Source organism: Schistocerca nitens, chromosome 11 (assembly GCF_023898315.1).
Source record: "Schistocerca nitens isolate TAMUIC-IGC-003100 chromosome 11, iqSchNite1.1, whole genome shotgun sequence".
NCBI classification, from domain to species: domain Eukaryota; kingdom Metazoa; phylum Arthropoda; class Insecta; order Orthoptera; family Acrididae; genus Schistocerca; species Schistocerca nitens.
In genome coordinates, this window is record NC_064624.1 from 133,776,049 (window position 1) to 133,785,828 (window position 9,780).

General features: G+C 38.6%; 1 non-coding gene across 1 annotated transcript; it reads left to right on the forward strand.

Annotated features, from left to right (window-relative positions):
* The first annotated feature begins 5,745 nt into the window (after nt 1-5,745).
* Nucleotides 5,746-5,820, forward strand: Trnas-uga (transfer RNA serine (anticodon UGA)). Its single transcript has one exon. It is a non-coding gene; the product is annotated as a tRNA-Ser (tRNA).
* The last annotated feature ends 3,960 nt before the right edge of the window (nt 5,821-9,780 follow it).

Genomic DNA, 9,780 nt, shown 5'->3' on the forward strand with positions numbered 1-9,780 from the left:
GTTGCCACGCCTTTACCGTAGTGTCCTGCCCTCTCTCCATCTCCACACACTCCACCTCCTTTACCAACGCAACATCCAGCGCCTACCCCTCCAAAATGATGGGCTTCGCCCTGGCATCTATTCCTCCTACCAACAGTAGCCCCATCTTCCCCCTCCTCCTCCTCCTCAGGGCTCCCTCTGCCCTCCTCTTCCCTTTCCCTGAGTGGTTTTCCTCCCTCCTATGCCCCCCCTGTCCCATGCACCCCTTCTGTGTCTCTGTGCTCTTTCCTGCCCTGCCTGCCTTTTTCATGTGCCACCCCGCACGTCTCCTGCCTCTTGGTGCGCCCCCCACCACACCTTTTCTTTCCTTTTCTCGCACTCCCTCCGGCCCCCCGGCCCACTGATCTTCCTCTTCCCTTTTTTTTCCCTCCTCTCAGGCCTACCATTCCTTGGCAAGTCCCTACCAACGGTTTTTATTCTTCATGTGTGCTCTGTTGTTTGCAGTGCTATTTTAAGTGTCTCTCGCTCTGTGTGTTTTTATACTGTGGCCGACATTTAACTTGTGTGTGTGTGTGATTTCACTGTATTTTAAGTGCCTCACAAATTGCTGACTGTGTTATTTTAACTGTTTGTCACTTTTTAACTACCCCCCAATGAACGCCACTGTGTTAGTGTATATTTTAACCTCCATTGTTTCCATTTACTGTGTTTTTATATCCCCCTTTTTCCTTCATTTTTTTATGTATCATTTTGCTCTTTCATTATTTGTATGCCACTCGGTTGAAGAGCTGCAGATTGTGCCGCTGCCAGCCCTCCCCTACCCATGAGGGGCAGGGGAATGAAATTGCAATAAAGAAAAAATAAAAAAAACAAAGCTGTTCAGCATCAGGATGGTTGTGTGGTATAACCAAACGTATTGTTAGGGCGAATCTCTTACTTACTCAAAAATTTTTTGATGGAGGATGTCATTATCCTCTTGTATATTGAAATGTTAAATATAGTTATACACACTGATTGATGTCAAAATTCGAGCCTTAGGAAATGGTCCTACACTTGACTCACTCAGTGATGGTCATGAGACTCATTTTTAATTATGCACAATTATGTAAACATGTCTGCTGGCTGCGTTCTAGACTGAGAAGAATAGATGTTTGAGAAGTTCATAACTCTGAAAGATATAGATTTTGGTAGCAATGCAGGGATCCACAGCTTATGCAAGGTGAAAGGGATTGTGAAACTTATAAGCAAGCTGTAAGAGTCCACTGCTATGCTTCCAGTCACCTAAAGGTGTTACGAAACATAAGTGAATTGGCACCTAATTTTTTTCTGCTAGAGATTTAATATTACATAATTACATACCAGTAGTTGTAGTCCACTTATCTTCTTTCGCTATGTTAAAAATTGATGTAAATAAATAGTTACCGCTTTTGCAGTAAATAATGTTGCTGGTAAAGCACATTTTCACCTTTTCTGGAGATACACATTTCTTTTATCTCTTAATCTTCACAAAACATTGCACTTTTCATTCTCAAACAATGTGCTCTTTAAAAAGGACACATCAGTTTAAGCATCCGAGCCACCACAAGAAAATGGGCAGAGGGAAGGAATATGAGATGAAGCGTGCTTTGCTTGTATAGATGGCATCTGCAGTACCCTACATCTGTGCTAAGCACATGTAGCACAAAGAATATGTAAGTACAAATGAACTGCACTGTGAATACATCTCATTAAATTGATGTGCTTTAAGTATACAGCATCGTTGAAACAAAACTCTTTCTTTGCACTCAATGATGCTCAAACTAATAAGCCTTGTATGCATGTGATGGACAGCAGGGACTCAAAATGAGTATCAATATAGTTTAGGCATATAAATCAGTTTAGCATGCACTAGCATGTATTTCTATTTATTTTAATATGATATTACACACTTGGGTGAACATCATTCTCAACCTGTGATTCATCCACCTACCACCCATTTCTCTGGCCTATGCAGCTGCCAGTTGATCTCCAAGTGAGCTAAATAACTGTCACTTTTGGCCTACCCACCAGTGGTGGCTCATGAGTATACATTCTGGGTGTTCACAAATTTTTAGATTCAGATGAATATGAAATTGAAAAATCAATATCATCACAGTATAATAGCTAATCAACATTTTTTTATAAAACTAGAGCCACTGCCAATAATGATAATTATAACAGTAATAATAATAACACATAGCTTGTCTGAAAAATGAAAGATTTGCTTCATGGAATTTTGTTGTTTTACACGTAACTGAGTACGGATAGGACAAGAATGAAAAAACGTTTACATTTTGATACAATCCGTTTCGCATTTTTGTATTAATGGGAGTTTTCATGCTTTTTAATTTTTTTGTACTAATGTACAGGATCCCTAACACATGTCTTAGTTTAAGAATTAATTTCTGGGCCGAAAATCAAACATTCTTACATTGCTGGCACACTATAACTTACGTTTATTATACAATTTTTCGCTAAATGTTTGCTTGTAGCCACGCTTATTTGATTTCATCACTTTCTCAGTCAACAGATCTGGTCTGGAAGGCCATAGTTTCCTTGTGCTTAACTTCTCCTGGTAATTTTCTTCTCTGTTAACACCTAAAACAGAATCAACAGAACTCATGTTGACACTGCACACAAAAGCCGATTTCTGCAACCAACTCCAAATACAAACAGCCAGTTGTTTAAATGATTAAAGTCAAGTAGTACTGTCTACCATCATGGTCACCTGACTAGAATACAAGTGAGCACTGAGAACCATAAGGGCCAAAAGCACACAGTCTTCTAAGCCAAATTTTAGTGAATATCAGAACAATCAGTAAGACAGCTTTTCGTAAATGTTCATGTATAAAATTTGGAACTACCTCGTAGATAAACCTGACCCCACATTAAGACCAACAAATGGCAGAAGCATGAATAAATGCTTCAGGTTCACAATCTACAATGGTGTGCTTTGTGGTTCTCAGCACCTCAAATGTATTACTGAATGATAAAATCCAAACCTTAATGTTTTGCATCTCATTCAGAATCCCACAAAATATGCTTCTCTGTCATGAAAACATATACTAATGTCCAATCTAATTTTACTATATAGTGAGTGAATTGGCATATGTGAGGAGTGTTCTACTGCCTCAAGGGATCTGAGCCAAGCAAAAGGGGCAAAGCTCTGCTGCAGTATGCAGTGTGACATTGACATAAACTTGTAGTGGAGTGGTAACTGCAAGCTGTGCAAGCCATGAAATCTGCACATTGTATACCAAATAGGTATATATTTAAGGCAATTACGTCATGCCAGCAGTTTGGCATGCACAAAAGCTTCTTAAAACGTGCACAACTGAAGGTGTACTTGCGACAGATTGTTATAGAGGAGTAGCAGTATGCCGGCCGCTGTGGACGAGCGGATCTAGACGATTCAGTCCAGAACAGCAATCCTGCCTCAGGCATTGATGTAATTGATGTCCTTAGGTTAGTTAGGTTTTAGTAGTTATAAGTCTAGGGGACTGAAGACCTCAGATGTTAAGTCCCATAGTGCTGAGAGCCATATGAACCATTTATTTTTTTTTTTTTTGAGTAGCAGTCAAGCAGAGCACAGTAGATTTAGCACTGTGCATTTCAGATTACCACATCTTCATTTTGTACAACAACACTAAAAATAATTACCAAGATATTAAAAGTTAATGTGCTCACATAGACTTGTGCTCTAACACAATGGTCGCCACTGCCTCCCCACCCATCCATCACTCACTAACAAAAAAAATTTCCTGTTCCTGTTCCCATAATATTTCCACCGTGTAAATTTTCTTTTCAGCAAATTGTTTCTCTCCACATTGGCCTGCCCCTTCACTCCACACCCAAGTCTATTTCATTTTATTTTATTGCGAGTTCTGTTCATCCTGATAGCAATGGAGTTGCAAGGATATGAAACGGGTCAGTGTTTTTACAATATTAACAATACAGCAGCACAGAATATGGTTCATTCATGACACGACTCTTCATAACAACATGGGACACTAGAAGAAATAAAAACATATTACATACATCAGAATTAACACTTATGTGTACACATTCAGATAAACAATATCAAAGTATTTGAGCAACAATGTTACATTTCAGCAACAAATAGTTTACATTTATCCTTACATTGCATGGCTAGCTAACTTGTATGATAATAACTTGCTACTATGCACTAAAAGATTCACTAAATGAATATAATGAGTTTTGTATTAGGTATTCCTTCAGTTTGCTCTTGAACTTTGGTGTTTCAGGAGCAAGACTTTTGATGACACTGGGTAGAGCATTGTAAATTTTGATGCCTGTATAATTTACTCTATTCTGTTAGACTGGTTACCATGAAGGTCCTCTTTTGACCTTGTGTTGTGACCATGATATTCACTATTGGTTTTGAAGAGGGAGAGGTTTTTATTAATGAAACATACAAGGGAGTATATGTACTGAGATATCATTGTAAATAGCTGTAGTTTCCTAACAGATTCCTGCATGAGTGCTTTGGTTGCACACCACTCATGATACGTAAAGCTCTCTTCTGAGCAATAAAAACTTTTTTTTGCCACGATCACAGAATTATTTTAAACAAGGTATAGTGTGGTTGTGAAAAAATCAGTTCAAGCTGAAATTTGATCTGCACTATCAATACAAGACAGAAATATAACTTTTGTGTAAACTTTGCATCCTTAACTAGGATTTAACAAAGTTGTGTACTATGGTATGAAGATATTTGAGAAGCTCCCATCTAACATACAACAAGTAATTAGTTATCTCAGCAAATTCAAATGAAAATTTAAAACATATCTCATTAGTGACTCCTACTGATTATCTTAGTGCAAGGATTTGTCCTATGTAATTACATATCTAGGTTACTGTTTTCTTTGGAAAAAGACTTGATTAATGAAGTAAATATTAAATTTCTTGTAAGACATCCTGCAGCTACCTGATATAACTGAAGTAGCAGCAGCTTTATTTCTAATTCACTAGAACACATTTAACTGGCATAAACAGAACTAGCATTAAGCAGTATTGCAATAGAATGAGATTTTCACTCTGCAGCGGAGTGTGCGCTGATATGAAACTTCCTGGTAGATTAAAACTGTGTGCCTGACCGAGACTCGAACTCCGGACCTTTGCCTTTCGCGGGCAAGTGCTCTACCAACTGAGCTACCGAAGCGTGACTCACGCCCTGTACTCACAGCTTTACTTCCGCCAGTACCTCGTCTCCTACCTTCCAAACTTTACAGAAGCTCTCCTGCGAACCTGCAGAACTAGCACTCCTGAAAGAAAGGATATTGCGGAGACATGGCTTAGCCACAGCCTGGGGGATGTTTCCAGAATGAGATTTTCACTCTGCAGCAGAGTGAGCGCTGATATGACACTTCCTGGCAGATTAAAACTGTGTGCCCGACTGAGACTCGAACTCAGGACCTTTGCCTTTCGCGGGCAAGTGCTCTACCAACTGAGCTACCGAAGCACGACTCACGCCCGGTACTCACAGCTTTACTTCCGCCAGTACCTCGTCTCCTACCTTCCAAACTTTACAGAAGCTCACACTCCGCTGTAGAGTGAAAATTTCATTCTAGAAAGAACTCCCAGGCTGTGGCTAAGCCATGTCTCCGCAATATCCTTTCTTCCAGGAGTGCTAGTTCTGCAAGGTTCGCAGGAGAGCTTCTGTAAAGTTTGGAAGGTAGGAGACAAGGTACTGGCGGAAGTAAAGCTGTGAGTACAGGGCGTGAGTCGTGCTTCGGTAGCTCAGTTGGTAGAGCACTTGCCCGTGAAAGGCAAAGGTCCCGAGTTCGAGTCTCGGTCGGGCACACAGTTTTAATCTGCCAGGAAGTTTCAGTATTGTAATAGTTTCTTGTTAATATAGTGCACAGCTTAAGCAGTGTTTGGTTGTCTTTTGTTAATCTTTACCTTCACTTGCTCCCTGTAGGTTCATCTTCTTGGTGGCAGAGTAGAAGAAATTTCTATTCTTGTTCACCTTCTTGGTGGGATGTATAGAATATGATGAATGAGTAGAAGAAATTTCTATTCATTTGGAACTATGATGGTTTATCTATGTCAAAATACATTAGTAAATGTATATAATGTGAAGGTGCTATTAGAATGCTTAATGGCTTGAACACACACCTACATAATAATTGTCAGTAAATCCGTAGCATCACTATCTACCCCTGCCCAGCTGCAATGTCATTTTTTTGTCATTTTTATTTATCCACGAAATCATGTCCATGACATGAGATACAAGATACAGCAATGACTTGTTGAAGCATAATACTTTTTCTTACATTGACTATATGACAGAATACATAAAATACATATCTACATTACAGTCATTCAAGATTGAGATATTAGACTAAATTAAAGCAACACGTGACATAAATTGGTCTCCATAAATTCAGCAACAGAATAAAAACAATCCTGAAGCAATATACTGTTAACTTTCTTCCTGAAAGAGTTTTTATTATTCTTGACTGAGCAAGGTAATTTATTATAAAGTATGCTGCCTATGTGTCTCACACCATCATGGCATTCACCGAGTCTCTGATTATCTAGATGAATGATGCTTATGCCACAGGTGTCATGATCATGAATGTCATTATTTGTTTTGAAGAGATGAAGATTCTTACTGACAAATGAAACAGTCTCTAGGATGTATATACATGGTACAGGTAATATTCCGAGTTCTTTAAAGATTGGTTTGGTAGGTGTGTGCAGTGGCAATCTTAATATGACCTTGACAATTCTCTTTTGCATAACAAATATTTTCCTATTTATTGCCCCCCAGAATGACATGCCATATGAGAGGACTGAGTTCACTAGTGCAAAGTATACAGTTTTAATGGTGGTTACATCACAGCTTTGTCTAAGAATTCTGAAGGCATAGCAGAGGCTACTCAATTTACACAGTAGTTTCTCTCTGTGGATATTCCACTGCAGTGTGTTATCTATCCAGAGACATAAGAATTTAGTCTCACTCACTTGTTCAATACCTTTCTTGTCCATAATTAGTGGTTCCATATGTGTTGTATGGTTGTTTGATGGGCAGAAGACCATATGAGTCTTTTTTTTTTCATATTAGGTAGGAGTTTGTTCCCATAGAGCCAGTATAGAAGCCTTTCACTGCCGTCAACTAGGTCAGCTCTCACCTGGTGTGGAGAAATGTTGCAAGAGAGGAGGTTTGTATCATTGGCGAAAAATGCAGGTACTGTTTAGGGTAGGTGTTCTGGGAGGTCATTAATGAAGATAAGGAAGAGGAGGGGACCTAAGGTTGAATGGGAAGGTGGCGTTGTTGAGTGACTGTAGGAGGATACAAGATGACTTGGAAAGGATTTGTGATTGGTGTAAAGAATGGCAACTAACTCTAAATATAGATAAATGTAAATTAATGCAGATGAGTAGGAAACAGAATCCTGTAATGTTTGAATACTCCATTAGTAGTGTAGTGCTTGACACAGTCACATCGATTAAATATTTGGGTGTAACACTTCAGAGCAATATGAAGTGGGACAAGCATGTAATGGCAGTTGTGGGTAAGGCGGATAGTCGTCTTCGGTTCATTCGTAGAATTTTGAGAAGATGTGGTTCATCTGTAAAGTAAACCACTTATAAAACACTAATACGACCTATTCTTGAGTACTGCTCGAGTGTTTGGGATCTCTATCAGGTCGATTTGAGGGAGGACATAGAAGCAATTCAGAGGCGGGCTGCTGGATTTGTTACTGGTAGGTTTGATCATCACGCGAGTGTTACGGAAATGTTTCAGGAACTCGGGTGGGAATCTCTACAGGAAAGGAGGCGTTCTTTTCGTGAATCGCTACTGAGGAAATTTAGAGAACCAGCATTTGAGACTGACTGCAGTACAATTTTACTGCCGCCAACTTACACTTCGCGGAAAGACCACAAGAGATTAGGGCTCATACAGAGGCATATAGGCAGTCATTTTTCCCTCGTTCTGTTTAGGAGTGGAACAGGGAGAGAAGATGCTAGTTGTGGTACAAGGTACCCTCAGCCACACACCGTATGGTGGATTGCAGAGTATGTATGTAGATGTAGACATAGATGTAGAACCCTGTGGGACTCCTGATGTGACTGGTATTATATCTGAATGGGCTGTTCTTCTGTCATTTGTTGCTATTGCTACCAGCTGCCCTCTGTTTGATAGATATGACTGGAACCAGCCATTACAGACTCCTCTTATACCATATGCATCCCGTTTGCGGAGTACTAGTGTGTGGTTGAATGGATCAAATGCTTTTGTCAGATCAATAAAAAGTCCAGAAGCATAATGTTTTTCATTAGATGCTTCTATTATCTCATCAGTAAATGAAAAGAGAGCCTCATTGATTGATTTATTTTTATGAATGCCAAACTGCTGTACTGTTAGTAGGGAGTTGTTTACAAGAAAGGACATTATACAGGTATATACAATTTTTTCAATTATTTTGGACACAGTTGGGAGAAAGGATATGGGTCAGTAGTTGTTGACTTCATGTTTGTCCCCTTTCTTGTGTAACAGAACTATCTTGGAGGTTTTGAGAGTTTGAGGGAAAATGCCAGTATTCATTGAGCAGTTGATTATGTTGTAGAGTGGTTGTATTATTTCATTGGCAACTTGTTTTATTACATAGGCAGTTAGACCATCAAGGCCAGATGAGAGGGAACTTTTCATATTCCTAATAGTTAGCAGAACCTCTTTCAACGTTGCAGGTATTAGAAAAATTGATTTGTCAGATCTTATACATTTTGGAGGATAGGAATTTGTTGGTGAAGAGTGACCAAATGATAGGCTGTTAGCTATTCCTGAAAAGTGTTTATTAAATGTATCACGGATATGTTTGATGTCCATTATTTTTTGGGCATTGTGCTGAAGATATTCCGGTGTTTTTTGTTTGATGTCAGTTCGTAAAGTTTTTCTGACAACATCCGACATTGCTTTACATTTGTTATTAGACTCATTTATGTATGCTTTATTTGCTAGTCGTTTTGCTTCAGATATTACTTTATGAAGTATCTTCTTGTAATATTTGAAATAACTGTGGAAATTTGTATCATCTGTTTTAATGCTCTTCTCATAGAGTGATCTCTTAGTCTTACATGATATTTTTATACCCTTTGTGATCCACCTGTTATCAGTTTTTCTGGCTGAATGTTGTACTTTGATTTGTTTTAATGGAAAGGGCATATTGAAATGATGACCCAGTATGTCAAGAAATACTGAAGTTTTCTTATCTACATTATCTTGCTTGTAAACGATGTCCCATGATTGAGACTGAAGTAGATTTTTAAACGTTCTAATATTGCTAGGGTCTTTGATGTAGCTTCTTAAGATGAAGGTAGATGACGACTTGTCTTTTAGTTTGCCCTAAATTAAGCAATAACAATATACCCTGATGGTCAGAGAGTCCATTGGCCCAATTAAGGACATTAGTAAATGGAAGAGATTCACAGTCCAGGAATATTGCATCTATACAGCTGCTTGAATTATGTATTATTCTGGTTGGATCATTTACAATGTTTTGGACATTGAAAGTTGCTAAGAGGTTTATGACATCACTCACTGTACACAAAATGTTAGCGAAATTTATGTTAAAATCACCACACAATATAATTTCCTTACCTTTGGATTTGTAATAGTACATGATACTTTCAAGCCTGTTCAGAAACTGGCTTATGCTGCTGAATGCAATACATGATCAGATTAGGTGATTATATGTTCCACAATTTAACAACATAATATGTGCTCAAATGTAGGAGTTTTTACTCTTAGGTACT